Below are 17,573 nucleotides of genomic sequence, written 5' to 3'. Positions count from 1 at the left end.
AAGAATTCCTTTCCTACAATTATTTGTTTCACGGAAGCACTCTAAAAGGCAGCGCTACTAACAATCAACAATGGTGAGGGTTAGAGGAGTAAAATTTTGAGATGGTGATTATGTGGTTCTATAGTATTAGGCTATTAGCTAATGATGGTCATGTGGTAGTACTAATCATAGGTGAAGCCGTGAAGGCTATAAATTGGTGGCTAGTTTACTTTAGATGCATTGCTAACTATTGATGAGTCTGTGTTTATGTCTGTCCATTCTATGGCATTAAGCGCCGGTGTAGTGTGATTTGGCAGAATCACAAATATTGCCCCTATCTTGACTTTCTTGATGGGATTGAACCACCGCCAAAATTGAAATATCATGCTGACATAAAAGTAACTTGTCCAATGCGTTTGGAACTTTTACCCACGATCAAGTTGAAAGAACATATATTCAAGTATATGTTTTCTTATTACTTTTCAGTATATTCAACATTATTGCATTTAAGTTCTTTCTTTTGTAGGTACATGTAATCATAAATTAGCTTACTTTTTTGGCAAATCCCGTATTTGCATTATAAATTTGATTTGTTTTTCTCAAAAAAAAAAAAAGTTGTGAAATCAATGGCCGCACTATTATCTAATAGTATCTATATAATCATTTTGAAAGTACTCCGTCCTTCATGACCTTAAAAAAAACTCACATATGTTTGATTTTGACAATTAGTTTTGATGAGCTGCAATCATTTTGTTATATTCTTTCAAGGGTGTCCTTCACAAACTATTGATAGGATGTGACGTGGTTTTTTTAATTATAAATATATATAGTTGTGTTTAGTGACAATCATCTGCTATATACATCTTTGAAGTTTTGTCCTTCGCTACCTATTGATAGGATTTGAAGTGATTTTCTTATTAAACATATATATGATCAGGTGACTGTTATATATAAAAAAATTATTTATTTACAATACATTATCTTGCATGCTATTGTAAAAATTTTACGTATTAATACAAAAATTTGATTTCAATTCAAAGTTCTAAAATATTTCTATAGAAAACTAAATAGTTTTTCTTTCTATCTGTGTTTTTTAAATATAAATTTTGTACTTTTTGTTATAATCTTAAATGTTTTTAGTGAAAACAGAATCATAAAATTCACTAAGGGTCTAAAGTAGAGGTGTCAAACGGGCCGGGCCGGACCAACCCGGAATTGGCCCTTCCATTTTAACCGAGTTGTGGGCCGGTTAAGGGCTGAGTTTGACGTTAACCGGGCTGGGCCGGGTCGGGTTGAGCCAAACAGTAAAAAAAATTAAAACCCACCCTAACCCGGCCCACTAACCCAACCCGATCAAACCCCACCAAAATCGGGTCAAACCCGGTTAAAAACTGGTCAAACCCGTTTAAAAAATATATAAAAAAATCCAATATACACTATATACAGTCCAATATACAATATATATTTTTAAAAAAATATATAAACAATTACACATATATACGTACCATTCAATATATAATTATATATGACTATACGTACTACTTTAAATAAAACATATGCTATAATAGTATAATGTATATATATACACTACAATATATATATATATATATATATATATATATATACACACTAATTTATAAAACATATACACATGTATACGTTAAATATATACTACTTTAGAAGATATATACACATATATATGCACCATTCAATATATATGTACTGCTTTAAATAAAATATATACTACAATATACATATATATATATACAACAATATGTATATATATATAGTTACATACTAATTTATAAAACATATACACTTGTATACTTTAAAGATATACGTCTATAGAAGATATATACACATATATACGCACCATTCAATATACATGTACTACTTTAAAAAAAGTATATACTACAATATATATACTAATTTATAAAACATAAAGTAATGTATACGTTAAATATACACGTCTATAGAAGATCTATTCACATATATACACTCTATTCTATGTATATGTAATACTTTAAATGAGATATACTACAATATATATACATTACAATATATATTTGTATAGTTATATACTAATTTATAAAATATATACACATGTATACGTTAAATATACACGTCTATAGAAGATCTATTCACATATATACACTATATTCTATGTATATGTAATACTTTAAATGAAATATACTATAATGTATATACATTACAATATATATTTGTATAGTTATATACTAATTTATAAAACATATACACATGTATACGTTAAATATACACGTCTATAGAAGATGTATTCACATATATACAATCTATTCTATGTATACGCACCATTCAATGTATATATACTACTACTTATAAAATATACTACATTATATATACATTACAATATATATAGATATACTTATATACTAATTTATAAAACATATACACATGTATACGTTAAATATACACATCTATAGAAGATATATGCACAAATATACAAAACATATGCTACTTAATATAATAAATTAATAATATTTGGTGGTAAATTAATAATATATTAGAAGTAGGTTTTTAATTTAAAGTAGAAAACTAGAAATTCAATTTAAAATTTTAAATCATTAAATAAAAAAAAAATAAAAAACAAGGACTAAGGAGTGAATGAATTTGGGGAATTTTATTGATTGCAAAATGATCCAAAATTTATAATTTACATGAACGAAAAATCTATAAATTATGCATCATTTTTTCCAACTCATTCATGTTAATATTAATGGAAACTTGCATAGGATAGTCGAAGTCAACGGGGGCAAAACCATGCATTGGACTTGATTCTGCTGATTTCTCCCGTGAAGTCATAATTTCTTCAAGTTTCAGCTCGTCGCTCGGCTCCGGTTCCATTCCTTGGTTTCTTCTTTCCTCTCTAATTCAATCTCTGAGGCAAACTAGAACATTCATTGCATTGCTTCCCAATGAGTGTCGGTTGTCTCCAAGCTGTTGTTGTCCCTGACTAAAGGCGCTCTCTGATGCAACGGTTGACATTGGAACATTCAAGATATCTCTAGCTAATCTTGAAAGCATAGGATATTGTGTTTCATTACTCCTCCACCAATCCAACGTATTGATCCGTCGTCTGCGATCCTCTGGTGCCGTCCGAAGATAATATTTCAGCTCTTCCCGATAAGTTGATGTGTAAGTTCTCTCATCAATATTGTTCCAACAATTTAAATCATAAAACGAATCAGAAAAATCACTATGTGCCGGCCTTTTAGAAGATGATGGCTCCTCGGGAGGATGAGGAGCGACAGTTGGAGTGATATTTGTAGGTACGGCTAAATCAAATAAATCAGCATAGTGATTATATAACTTTTCTACGTAATCCTTTGCATCAGCTGTAGCCGTCCACAAATGAGGTTGTACTTGTTCAAAATCATGGTTAATATTTATTTCTAAGTTAGTATAAATAAGAGTACTAAAGTGACACATATGATTATATTTCATGCACGAATTTAGCATAGCACCAACCAAGTAAATAGGGGGAATCGGAAAAAAATATTTTTTAAATTTCGTAAACATTGCGCCAACAGTTTCTTTATAACCTTCTTTATTTTTATATTCTTTGAGCAAATCAGAAATATCCGCTATATATGCCAAAATATTACAAACAGTAGGATAATAAGCACCAGAAAATTCAACCGTAGCTACATAAAATTTTTCTAAAAACTTAACAAGATCATTAATTACAACCCAATCAGAATTATGTAGCATGCAATCAGCAGAATCAGCAAATGAACCGCAATGTTGGTTAAAAGCTAGTGTAATAGGAATTCTATATTTATAACAACTTTTTAAAAATTCATACGTAGAATTTCATCTAGTATCAATTTCCTCAGGCATCAAAATCGGTGTAAGTCCATTTTCTTGACATTTAACTTTAAATTCTCTAATTCTCGATCTACGATTATTTCCTTGAATAAAACCAACGGCAAGACGAATTTTTTCAATATAAAGCTAAAAAAAGTCAAGACTATCTCTTACAATTAAATTATATATATGACATGCACACTTAATATAAAAAATTTCAGGCAAGAGCGGAGATAGCGTAGATTTTATTTTTGTTATAGCAGTCTTGTTGTTAGAAGCATTATCAAAAGCAATACATAAAATTTTATTTTCGATACCATAATATCCAGCAATTTTAACAATAGAATCAGCAATAAATTGTCCAGTATGTTTACGATCTTCATCATATAAAAAAGCAAAAATACGTTTTTGCATCACGAAATTACTATTCATCCAATGACAAGTAACGGTTAAATAATCATTTTTATTTACAGAACGACCAAGATCAGAAGTTAGGGACAATCTATATTGAATATTTTTTAACAATGTTGATAAATAAAAACAATATTGTGAATGAAGTCTAAAAATATCAGACCGACAAATAGTTCTAGGAATACCATTAAACATAGGATTATAAATTGCTTGTATATAACGAATAAAGGCATCAGAAGAAGGAAAATTAAAAGGCAAACAACCCACAACTACCATTTTAGCTATTTCTTTCCTGTCCTTCAATTTATTATACTTCTTCGCTATGTGATCGGTTGCTGGGTCCATTCTAGTTTGCGTTGACCCACCAACATCCCCACCACCTTTTGCAATATTTAACTCTCTTTTGTGATCTTCAGCTACGTGTCTCATTAACGTACCCGTACCCCCTTGCTTGCCTCCACTTCAATGCTTATATATTTGTTGACAAATATTGCATTGCACCTCAATATCTGATATACGTTCAAAAAATTGCCATGCAATACTAGTTCTTTTACGAGGTTTTGGGGTACTGGTAGGACGGGAAGGGGGATTAACTGATTCAGATCTAACGTTAGCATCTCCTACTGCGGGTGTCTCAGCAATATTTTCATTATCTTCGTCTAAATTAACCGCATCTACTTCATTTTCTTCTTCTATATTGTAATTTTCCTGAGCTTCTACATAATCCATATCGTGAGCACCTACACCTATTTCTTCCTCAAAAGGTGTACCAAGCGGTACCGGAGGCGAAGGCACACGGGTATATCTACTGCTTGAACTACCTCTACCGCTAGTAATTCGCTTTTTACTACTACTACCGCTTTCGGGACAAAATTTTTTAACACCTTTAGTAGTGAGGTTTCTTAATTTATCCATAATATAAATTAAATTAAACTAAAAATATTCAAAATACACAAATATAATAAAATTAAATATTAAACAATTATACAATAAATAAACATTAAACGTAAGAGATGAAACGACAATACCAAATTTTGGAAGTATCCGAAGATTGCGACTTTAGAAACTTCCGCTCGTACTTTGTAAACGAAAAATAAAAAAATTAAAGTGAACACTTTAAGAAATTAAATATGTTGAATATTTGAGAATTGAGAATTGAGATTTGAGAGAGAATGAGATTTGAGAGAGTGAAAAATTGTGTGAAAACTGATTTGAAGTTGTAGGGTATTTATAGATTTTTTTTTTGGATTAAAAAATATTTTTTAAAGTTTTTTTTTTTTTTTTTAATAAATGGGCCCAAACTAGCCGTTTGGACCCAAAAACGGCTATATAGCCGTTGGGCCAACGACTAGTTTGGCCCAAAATCTAAAATATCTTTTTTTTTTTTTTAATTTTTCGGGTCGGGCCGGGCCGATTAACCGACGACCTGGACCGGACTTGATCCGGATCAAGTTAACCGAGCCCATTTTAACAAAATAATCGGCCCGAAATCCGAAACCCTAAAGCTCTAGGGCTTACCGGATCGGGTCAAACCGGGCCGAGTTAGATAGTCGGGCCGGGTCGGGCCGACCCACTTGACACCCCTGATCTAAAGGAAATGTCTTACTAACCTCACCCTTAATAAGTCCCTCGTGATATTTTGTCTTTGTCAGGCATTCTTACCACCATGATACAAGTTAAAGTTCATGAAATTTTGCTTTTCAAAGATAGATTCTTTGACTGAAGATATATAATTTGCATTGAATATTTAAGAAGTATGTTGAATCTTCGACATCTAATAGCTATGCATTGGTGGGAAGTATTATTGTTGGACTTGATACTAACATGAAAGATAAGATAGGTGAATTTAATTTGTTTGAGAGTCGATCATAATTTAATTTAGAGAAAATATATTAGAGTTATATTTGGTGTAGATTTACATATCACATTAATCAAAATTAATCAGATAATATAGGTAAATTGGTTGATGGTGGTTGTAACGATTTGTTGGAGAAACTCCTATACCATAGTCTAAACCCTAATTGACTGAAGTGAGAATAAAGCGTAGGAATTTACCGTATTTTTTGTATTTGCAATCTCTCTAATTACACAACATATGTGTGTTTATATAGAAATTATTGAAGTTAATTTACTTACCCGAATGGACATTAAAACACTTCTTATGAGTGAACCCGAATTTACTAGCTGTACTTGTTCGGAAGGGTAATAATAAGAAGCTAGATGTACTCAAATTTTGGAAAGATATATAACATCATGAGTTATCATTGATTGCACGATATGTTTTAAGTGTACTTATTATTAGTACTGTTGTGTCTAAACCAACTTTTGATAGGTGGAGAACGACTAATTGGGAAATATCAAAATTTAATCTTATCGAAAAATGCAGAAGCTAAGTTGTGTAATCAAGATTGGATCTATGTACATGGAGGTAAAATTTATTATTTTGGTATGTATTTACCAATTTTTTTCCTTACTCTTTCTTTATAGTTTATCAATAATTTTTTTGATCTTTTTGAGAGGCTCATGATGCATATGGAAAGCTTGCTGAACTATGTGCTGAATACAGATTTGTCACCTGTTCCTTTTTAAAGGATGTTGTGGAGAAAAATATTAATCAACAAAATATATATACCCAAGAGCATGAACTTTATAATATGCATGTAAGTTATACATAACTTCCTTAAAAAGAATTTGAAAATGTAAAATGCTACCCTGAAGCTATTCATGCCATGTTTAAGAAATTGGAAATGAAAAAAAAACGAGAGATCTTTATGCAAATAGCCAGGTAGATTTGCTTTTTACTTTTTCTTAGTCGAGATACAAAATTATATACTGATTATACATATATATTATACATCTGGCGTTTATCTTTAGTTACACTTGGGTTGGGTTGTGACTTGTGATACATTTGACCTGATTCGACTTAATTTATTTTGATCCAAACAAACTGCAGGCAGGTTGGGTATTTATCCATTTATTTTCTTGACTCGTATAGATATGATCCAACTCGCTCAATTACCATCCCTAGAGTCAATAGTAGTATTCGCTAATCAAATAATTGGAATTATCAACTTAATTTAGTTTTTGCAAGAAATTGACTTTAGATATTTGTTTTATAAGAGGTTGTTAACTTTGACAAATATTATTCTCAGTGCTTCCTATTGGCTATTGCAAAAGGTTAGTATCAAGAATTGTACTTACTTATTTTACTATTGGCTTGTTTTATATAGATATAAATTTCACATTTTGCATAACTTGAATTTGAAATGACCAATAGATTCATTTCGTACATGAATGATTGTCCATTTTCAAAAACAAATTGTTATAATAACAAAAAAATTAATGTTATAGATATCTGATTGGAGTTTTCTAGAGTTTATTCTACTAATGATCATCCAACTTGATGAATTTACTTAATAAAGTTATTTTTCTTTGTTTTATAATGATAAAATTATTTAGTGATACTCATTTGTTTTCTAGAAGTCATACACACTAACAAACTCTTATTAGAGTTAGACTTACCATCGTGTTACTAGGTTTAATTATCAAGTTGAGTGATTATGTAAAAGATTACATCGAATATTATAGTAGTATTATGGACTTGTTTATACATAAATTATATAACTTGAAGTGATGAAAAGAATTTTACGGATATGCTTCCTTCAAGGGTCATTGTCCAATATTTTAAAATTTAGTTATTATAACATGCAAATTGAATGTTAACTAATTCAACATTATAGATTACTGAAAGGAACAAAAGTTACCACCCAAAGCATGTGGTGTAGTGGATGGGGTTGTTTTTCCCTTAATCAGAGATTTCGGGTTTGAGCCCTGGGTATGAAAAAATCCTTGGTAGTGAGCGCATCCCCCGAATGAGGATGCGGTGCGAATCCAAATTAGTCGAACTACAGTTAATATGGGTACCGAAGACCGAATGAAAAACAAACGAAGGAACAAAAGTTTACTCATATCAGATATTTACATGACGTGTCTTGTAGATATACTTCAACTTAAATATAGTTAATTAATGTGTATTTTCATCTTTATCATATCAATTAAGCACATGATTAACTATTATGATTTGGTATAATTTTGTAACCCTATTATAGTATTAGCATTATATACTAGTGGCGGCAATGGTTTATGGTTATCCACGCAACCAATTCATTTTAAATGAATTGCGTTAAGAATTCGTGTACGACTGATTATCTTATTTTTGTCTAATTGTTGCTTATCGATGAAACGTGTTGCCTGACGTGTTTCACTGATGTGTTCCAAGGAAGCAGTAAAACAGAAAGTAAAGAACACAATGATTTTTACGTGGAAAACACCCGGCTCAAAAAGGTGTAAAAACCACGACCTGCACATCTACAAGATTTAACCCCAACTTCACTAAATAACTCTGAGCCTCAACAACGATTGAATACAAAACTCTTGTAACCAACAAATAGGAATTATAAACTCTAATCCCTATAACTCAACAACTAGGAATTGTAAATTCTAATTCATTTGACTCAACGACTAGGAATTATAAACTCTAATTCCTAACTACACACACCTCCCAAGGTATGCGTTCCCAAAGTCTCTGAGTTTTCCCCAACTCGAAAACTAGCTCCTAATTCAGTTTATAACACACTGAAACTAATATTACATCAATAGTTCAAACACAATGAACAACTCTAAAAAATCAACGATAAAACTCTTAGCTGGATTCTATACTTAGGACCAGGTTCTTCAATGTATTTCTCTAGTGATTGAGTAGCACTTCGTGAAGCCAATCTGTTAATTGTGCTTTTCTGCTTTGTAAGTGCGTGAGTTACTCTGAATGATGCATCTTCTATTTAAACACAGCTCTCCAAAGAGTTATTCTTTATTTCAAACTCCTCTTTTAATCAAAACTCTCATTACATAGAGTTCTACTTCAAGTCAGACTCCTTCTTCAATTCCAACTCTTGTCTCCTAGTGTTGTAGTCAACTTCAACTCTTTAAATCAACTTATCTTCAAGTATTTTACTCAACCACAACTTTTTCAATTTCTCACGTGATCAGTAGCTTGAGTATATCAGAATTAGGCTTGCTCATTCGTTCCTGACTTTCGGCAATCCTTGTCTGCACCTATCAGTAAAACCTGAAACCTGTCTTCCTATGCTTGGACCAGGTCAAGTAACATGGTCCATTCATGTGTCAGTTATCAAAAACTTCATTGATCTAACAAAGAGTCCTTCAATTTATATGTTTTCTATCTTGCGTAGACGTCTTCAATTTGCAGAATCTTTCTCCTTCTACACATAGGACTCTTCAGGATATGCTTAGAAGTGAAACTCCTTCTTCCCATAGGACTCCTTTTTTCAACTCAACTTGCTTTCTCTTATCATCAAGTGTTTGAATCAAATTCTACTTCTTCAAATTTGCACATATTTATTTCTTTGAGTTTATCAGAATTAACTACTCATCAAGTTCTTGATTTCTTCCATCCTTGCCTTTAATCATCGATGATTTTGCTACAAGTTTCAGCTACATGAGATAGTGTGTCTGTGAACCAGGTTGACTGACATGTTTCATATCACGTTGTCAGATTGTCAATCATCAAAACTACATCGTACCCAACAAATTTCCCCTTTTTGATAATGACAAACCTCTTGCCTTTGTGCACTCAAACATCTTCACCTGTAGGCACTAAGTATAAAACACTAGAATGAAACAAGTTAGTTTACGCCCGTGAAATTTTGGATAGTCCAACATACCTTTTTGATGAACAAAACTTGTGATATCTTGAATCTAAGCCTTGGAAGCATGAGTTTTTGAAAGAAACCCTAACTGTTCTCTCTTGAGAGTGGAGAGGAGAATAAATGATGAAAAACTGACATGATGATGAGAAAATAACATTTAAATCATGTTGTCAGTGTGGGGTAGGGTTTTAGGGCGAGAAAAAAATTAAAATACCCCTAAAGAAATTGAATAAAAATTGCAGAAATTTTTAGTTGAAAACTTAGTTGATAGCTTGTCAACTAGTTGATGACTTATCAGCCTAGTCGTCACCTTCTCTTCATGATCTGGTTAAGATTGACGACTTGGTTGATAGCCTGTCAACTAGTTGATGGCTTGTCAACCTAGTTGTCACTTTTTCTTCAGTAATGTAGGGTGATCCTGGTTAATGCTGACGACGAGGTTGATAGCTCGTCACTTAGTTGACAGCTTATCACCTCAAGTCGTTACCTTGTTGACAGACGGACATGCTGAAGTAAAATGAGCATAACTTTTCACTCCGATATCGGATTAAGGTGAAACCAGTTACTTTGAAAAGAAGACCCGAAGGTCTTTCATTTGGTATACAATAGGTCATGTAACTCATTATAGTCTACGAGTAATGATTGTGGGAATTTGACCCAGGCTTAAACATTCACTAAAACTTAATCGATAGAAACGTTCTCAACTTGTCTTTGAGTTAGAAGATTTTTGTGACCTCCAATTCATATTTAAAAGTATCCCCATACTATAGAATTGATCAGCACACATATATTAACGAGGAATCATTGAGTTCAAGTCTATACGCATAGGAACGATGGTTTAAATTCTAGCCCGAAAATGTGGGGTGTTACAATCACTAACAAATATCAATATTTTTTTCAATCAAATAATAATTTTATTGTATTAAATCAAGTATTTTTCTAATATATAATTATATTTTATTTAAATTATATTTTTTTTATTATATATGAAAATAAATAAATTTTGCATATTCAGATTTTGAAAAACAAACAGTCTTAACCATTTGATTTTCAGATTCGGAGACAATATCTTAATCATTCAGATATCCATTTCGATTCAAACGTTTGAATCTTAATAAAAATAAATTCAGCCTTATCCAGACTTCTGACGTCCATCTCCAATCCTGGCTTCGAGTCTAGACTCACAACCCCGAATTGAGATCCGATATCCACCTTGATCCTAACTCAAAGATTCAACTCTAGAACCTAGCTCTAGATCATTTATTTTTCAGAAAAATATTTTCCATCATACCTTGAAAGGAGAAAAAAAGAAAAAAATACTTATGATCTGGGAGTATGTATTTCTTTTACATAATAAGAAGCAATGGATGATGGATGTACCTATTATTCATTGATTTACCTATTTTGTTTTACTTATTTTATCCGTTCATATTTGACTAAACCCACTTGTTTTCAAAAGGAGAACTTGAAGTGATCGGTTCTCACCAGCAAGTGGTGAAGGCGGAGATTAAACTTTACTGAGGGGAATTAAAATATATATAAGACAAAATCGGCACATATTTTAAAAGAAAAAAGAATGAAAAAAAGGAAAGCGAACAGATAACATATATACATAAAATTAAAATTTTTACCTAATTAAACAATGTAATCTTTCACTAAAGAAATATTATTAGAAACCCTTTTGCATAAAATGGACCCACCACCACTTACAAGTGTGTTTCGTGCAAGAATCATTTTGGAAACTTCTAAGATCTAGTTATTTTAACATGCAATTGGATCGAACATAACTATCATTTAGACTAGGGATAACTTCGTTGAATTCAAATTAAATTAAGTCTCAAGAAGATTAATAATATGTTTATGAAGCCATACAATGATTTTTGGTGTCCATCTCTAGCCGAATTAAGCTGAACAAAATCTATGCTAAATTAATATTTTAAGTATCGAGTTGAGTTTACCTGATCCTCTAAGGTAGAGGTAAGGTCTACATTCATATCTATCTTCCTCAAACATCACTTTATTGGATCATAAGGGGTATTATGTTGTTTTTATAGTTGAGCTAACCCGATGAGTAGTACCTGTGGATTATTAGTGTTGTTAGAGGCAGAATCAGAATTTCCACTAAGAGAGTTCAATATTTGAAGAAAAACTATGGCTGTCAAGTGGGCCGAGTTGGGCCCATTTAAATAAACCGGCCAAGTTTGACTCGGACCGGTAAGCCCTAGGGCATTAGGATTCCGGGTCCCAGACCGGTTATTTTTTTAATTTGGGTTGGGTTAGCCCGGTCCAGGCCCGCCGGTTAACCAGCCCGACCCAGCTCGAAATATTTTTTTTTTTTTTAAATATATATATATTTTTTGGTATAAATTAGTATATAACTATACAAATATATATTGTAATGTATGTATATTATAGTATATTTCATTTAAAGTATTACATATATATAGAATAGAGTGTGTGTGTGTGTGTATATATATATATATATATATATAGTATATTTTATTTAAAATTTAAAGTTTAAAGTAGTACATATATATTTGGATGGTGCGTATATATGTGTAATTGTGTATATGTGTATATATTTTTTAAATTCTAATGTAGTATATACTATATATATAGTGTATTTATATTGTTTAACGTATTTATAATGTATATAGGTGGATCTATATAATGTATATTGAAAAAAACTTTTTTCTTTTTTGTTCGGATTTGATCGATTTTTTAATCGGGTTTGACTGGGTTTAGGGTGGTTTGACCGGGTTGGGTTAAGTGGGCCGGGTTAGGGTGGTTTTTGATTTGTTCACTGTTGGGCCAGCCCGGCCCGGTCCACATAGATCCCAACCCAGACCCAATCCGACCCTCAACTCGATTAAATAATATGGGCTAGTTCCGAGTTGATCCGATCTGACCCACTTGACAGCCATAAGAAAAACTAGTCAAAAAATGTTCAACACCTTTTAAATAATTTTAATTATGTATAAATTGTATATTTTTTCGTCGGAAGTTTGGATGAACCCCTTAGACCGCCGGCTCCGTCCCTAAGTGTTGATGGGTGTATAAAAGAGATTAAATATTGAAAGAAGGAAAATTTTGGGGCGGTGTGACCTATGTCGCACGTGATGCGGATTTTGTCGTTATCCCTACATCAAATAGTAGAGAGGTCTAAATTCCTTAAGGATAGAGATTACTTTATCAAAGTTTAATTAGTAAATTATATGTATTTCAAACTCCATATTCTAACAATCTTAAAGAATTTAGATTTACAACAACGGAGGCTAGGGGAAGTGATTCTGATTTTAACAAGATATTTGATGAGTTCAAACTTGATCATTTTGATCACCCCAATTTCACTCGTTGGAAAGACAAGTTCTTATTTTTTCTCGTTTGAATTCGTGAGTTAAATATTTTATCTTAAACTTTTTATTTGATCGTTTATATAATTCGTTTCGTCCTATTAAATAACCAAAAAAAAAAAAAAGAATCTGAACAACCTTGGAAAGTAAATATACTTTTAGTAAGTAAGGGATGGAAAAATTACTCTATCAGAATCAAATTCTTAAATTTCCTGTGTTTCGAACTTCATATTCTAACAGTCTCAACTTTTGCAATAATTTTAAATTTAGAGGGGAGTTATGGAGATTATATTAGTTAAAGAATATATAGCAATGTAGATATTATAAAATGAAGCGAATATAATGTAAAGATAATTGGAAGTTAGATATGTTTAGATTAAAGGTGTCAAACGGGCCGGTTTCAACCCGGCCCTAACCGGCCCACTAAAAGAAATCGGACCAATTTGATCCGACTCAATAAGCTTAAGGGTTTTAAGGGCCCGGGTCCCGGTTTGGTTGGGTTTTGAATATGGGTCCAGTTAATCCGAACTGGACTCAATCCGGTTAGGGCCCGCCAGTTAGCCGGCTCAGTCTGGCCCGGATAAGCCCATTTAATTTTTTTTTTTTTATGATTTTGGAAAATTGGACCAAACTAGCCTTTGGCCCAACGACTATAACGGTTAGTTTGGGCCCAAATATTAAAATTTTTTTTTTTTTAAATCATTTTTTAATCCCAAAAAAATTTCTATAAATACCCTACACTTTCAAATCATTTTCCACACAATTTTTCATCCTCTCAAGTCTCAAATCTCATTCTCTCTCAAATCTCATTTCTCAATTCTCAAATATTCTATATATTTAATTTCTAAAGTGCTCACTTTAATTTTTTTAATTTTGCGATTACTAAGTACAAGTGGAAGTTTCTAAAGTTGCAACCTTCATATACATCCAAAATTTGGTATTGTCGTTCTATTTCTTACTTTTAATTTATAATTAGTGTATTAATTGTTGAATATTTATTTTTATTACTTTTTGTGTATTTTGAATATTTTTTAGTTTGATTTATACTATAGATAAATTAAGAAATCTCGGTAAAAGTGTCAAAAAATTTTATCCCAAAAGTGGTAGTGGTAGCAAAAAGTGAATTACTAGTGGTAGAGGTACTTCAAGTACTAGATATATCCGTGTGCCTTCGCCTCCGGTACCACTTAGTCAACCTTTTGAGGAAAAAATAGGTGTAGGTGCTCACGATATGGATTATTTAGAAGTTCAGAAAAATTACGGTATAGAAGAAGAAAATGAAGTAGATGCGGTTGATGTAGATGAAGATGATAAAAATATTGGTGAGACACCCGAAGTAGAAAATGCTAACGTTAGATCCGAATCGGTTAATCTCCTTCCCCGTCCTCCCCATGCCCCAAGAGCACGTAAACAAACTAGTGTTGCATGGAAATTTTTTGAACGTATATCAGATACTGAAGTGCAATGCAATATTGTCAAAAAATATATAAGCATAAAAGAGGAGGCAAGCAGGGGGTACAGGTACGTTAATGAGACATTTAGCTGAAGACCACGAAAGAGAGTTAAAAATTGTACAAGGCGATGAGGATGTTGGTGGGCCCACACAAACTAGAATGGAGCCAACAACCGGTCATGTAACGAAGAAGTATAATAAATTGAGGGACCGGGAAGAAATAGCAAAAATGGTAGCTGTAGGTTGTTTGCCTTTTAGTTTTCCTTCTTCTGATGCTTTTATTCATTATATTCAAGCAATTTATAATCTTATGTTTAATCGTATTCCTAGAAGTACTTGTCGGTCTGATATTCTTAGACTTCATTCACAATATAATTTTTATTTACCTACATTGTTAAAAAATATTCAATATAGAATATCCCTAACTTCTAATCTTGGTCGTGCTGTAAATAAAAATGATTATTTAACCGTTACTTGTCACTGGATGGATAGTAATTTTGTGATGCAAAAACGTATTCTTGCTTTTTTATATGATGAAGATCGTAAACATATTGGACAATTTATTGCTGACTCGATACATAAAGTTGCAGCATTTTATGGTATCAAAAATAAAATCTTATGTATCACTTTTGATAACGCTTCTAACAACAAGACAGCTATAACAAAGTTGAAATCTAAGCTATCATCGCCGTTACCTGAAATTTTTCATATTAAGTGTGCATGTCATATATATAATTTAATTGTAAAGGATGGTCTTGAGTTTTTTGAGATTTATATTGAAAAAATCCGTCTTGCTGTTGGTTTTATACAAGGAAATAATCGTAGATCGAGAATTAAAGAATTTAAAGTTAAATGTCAAGAAAATGGACTTGCACCGATATTGATGCTATTGATGCCTGAGGAAATTGATATTAGATGAAATTCTATGTATGATTTTTTAAAAACTTATTATAAATATAGAGTTCCTATTACATTAGCTTTTAACCAACATTGTGGTTCATTTGCTGATTCTGCCGATTGCATGCTACTTGATTCTGATTGGGTTGTAATTAATGATCTTGTTAAGTTTTTGAAAAACTTTTATGTAGCTACGGTTGAATTTTTCGGTACTTATTATCCTACTGTTTGTAATATTTTGGGATATATAACCGATATTTCTGGTTTGCTCAAAGAATATAAAAATAAAGAAGGTTATGAAAATGCTGTTGATGCCATGTTTACTAAATTTAAAAAATATTTTTTCTTGATTCCTCCTATTTTCTTGGTTGGTGCTATGCTAAATCTGTGCATTAAATACTATATTATGTGCCACTTTAGTACTCTTATTTATCGTAACTTAGAAATAAATACTAACAATGATTCTGAACAAGTACAACCTGATTTGTGTACGGCTACGTCTGATGCGAATGCTTACATAGATAAATTATATAACCACTATGCTGATTTAGTTGATTTAGCTGTACCGACGCATATCAGTCCAACTGTCGCTCCTCATCCTCCCTAGGTGCTATCATTTTCTAAAAGGCCGGCACATTGTGGTTTTTCAGATTCCTTTTATGATTTACCCTGTTGGAACAGTGTTGACGAGGAAGCTTACACATCAACTTATCGGGAAGAGCTTAAGTATTATCTTCGGTCGCCGCCAGAGGATCGCAGACAATGGATTAACACGTTGGATTGGTGGAGGAATAATGAATCACAATATCCTGTGCTTTCAAGATTAGCTAGAGATATCTTGAACGTTCCAATGCCAACCGTTGCATCATAGAGCGCCTTTAGTTAGGGACGACAGCAACTTGGAGACAACCGACACTCATTGGGAAGCAATGCAATGAATGTTCTAGTTTGCCTTAGAGATTGGATTAGAGTAGAAAGAAAAAATCAAAGAATGGAACCGGAGCCGAATGACGAGCAGAAACTTGAAGAAATTATGACTTCGCGGGAGAACTCAGCAGAATCAAGTCCAATGCATGGGTTTGCCCCCATTGACTTTGACTATCCTATGCAAGTTTCCATTAATATTAACATGGATGAGTTGAAAAAAATGATGCATAGTTTGTAGATTTTTTATTCATGTAAATTATAAATTTTGGATCATTTTGCTATCAATAAATTCAACATTCATTAATTAACTATCAAGTATTATTAATTTATTATATTAAGTTGTATATGTTTTGTATATTATTGTATATATCTTCTATACACATGTATATTTAACGTATATATTTAATGTATCCAAGTCTATATGTTTTACAAATTAGTATATAACTATATATATATATATATATATATATATATATATATATATTGTAGTATATATAAATGTATATTGTAGAATAGTATATATTTTATTTAAAGTAGTACATATATATTGAATGGTGTGTATATATCTTCTATAGACGTATATATTTAACGAATACACGTGTATATATTTTATAAATTAGTATAATATAACTATCTATATATTGTAATACATATATATTGTAGTATATAGTTTATTTAATTTTAAAGTAGTACATATATATTGAATGGTGTGTATATATCTTCTATAGACGTGTATATTTAACGTATACATGTGTATATGTTTTGTAAATTAGTATGTAAGTATATATATATATATACTTTATTTAAAGTAGTACATATATATTGAATGGTGCGTATATATGTGTATATATTATATCTTCTATAGACTTATATCTTTAACGTATACAAGTGTATATATTTTATAAATTAGTATATAAGTATATATATATATATAGTAGTAGTATATATATATATATATATATATATATATATATATAT

The sequence above is a fragment of the Capsicum annuum genome, chromosome 1 (genome assembly GCF_002878395.1).
Source record: "Capsicum annuum cultivar UCD-10X-F1 chromosome 1, UCD10Xv1.1, whole genome shotgun sequence".
NCBI lineage: Eukaryota > Viridiplantae > Streptophyta > Magnoliopsida > Solanales > Solanaceae > Capsicum > Capsicum annuum.
This window is presented reverse-complemented; position numbering follows the sequence as displayed.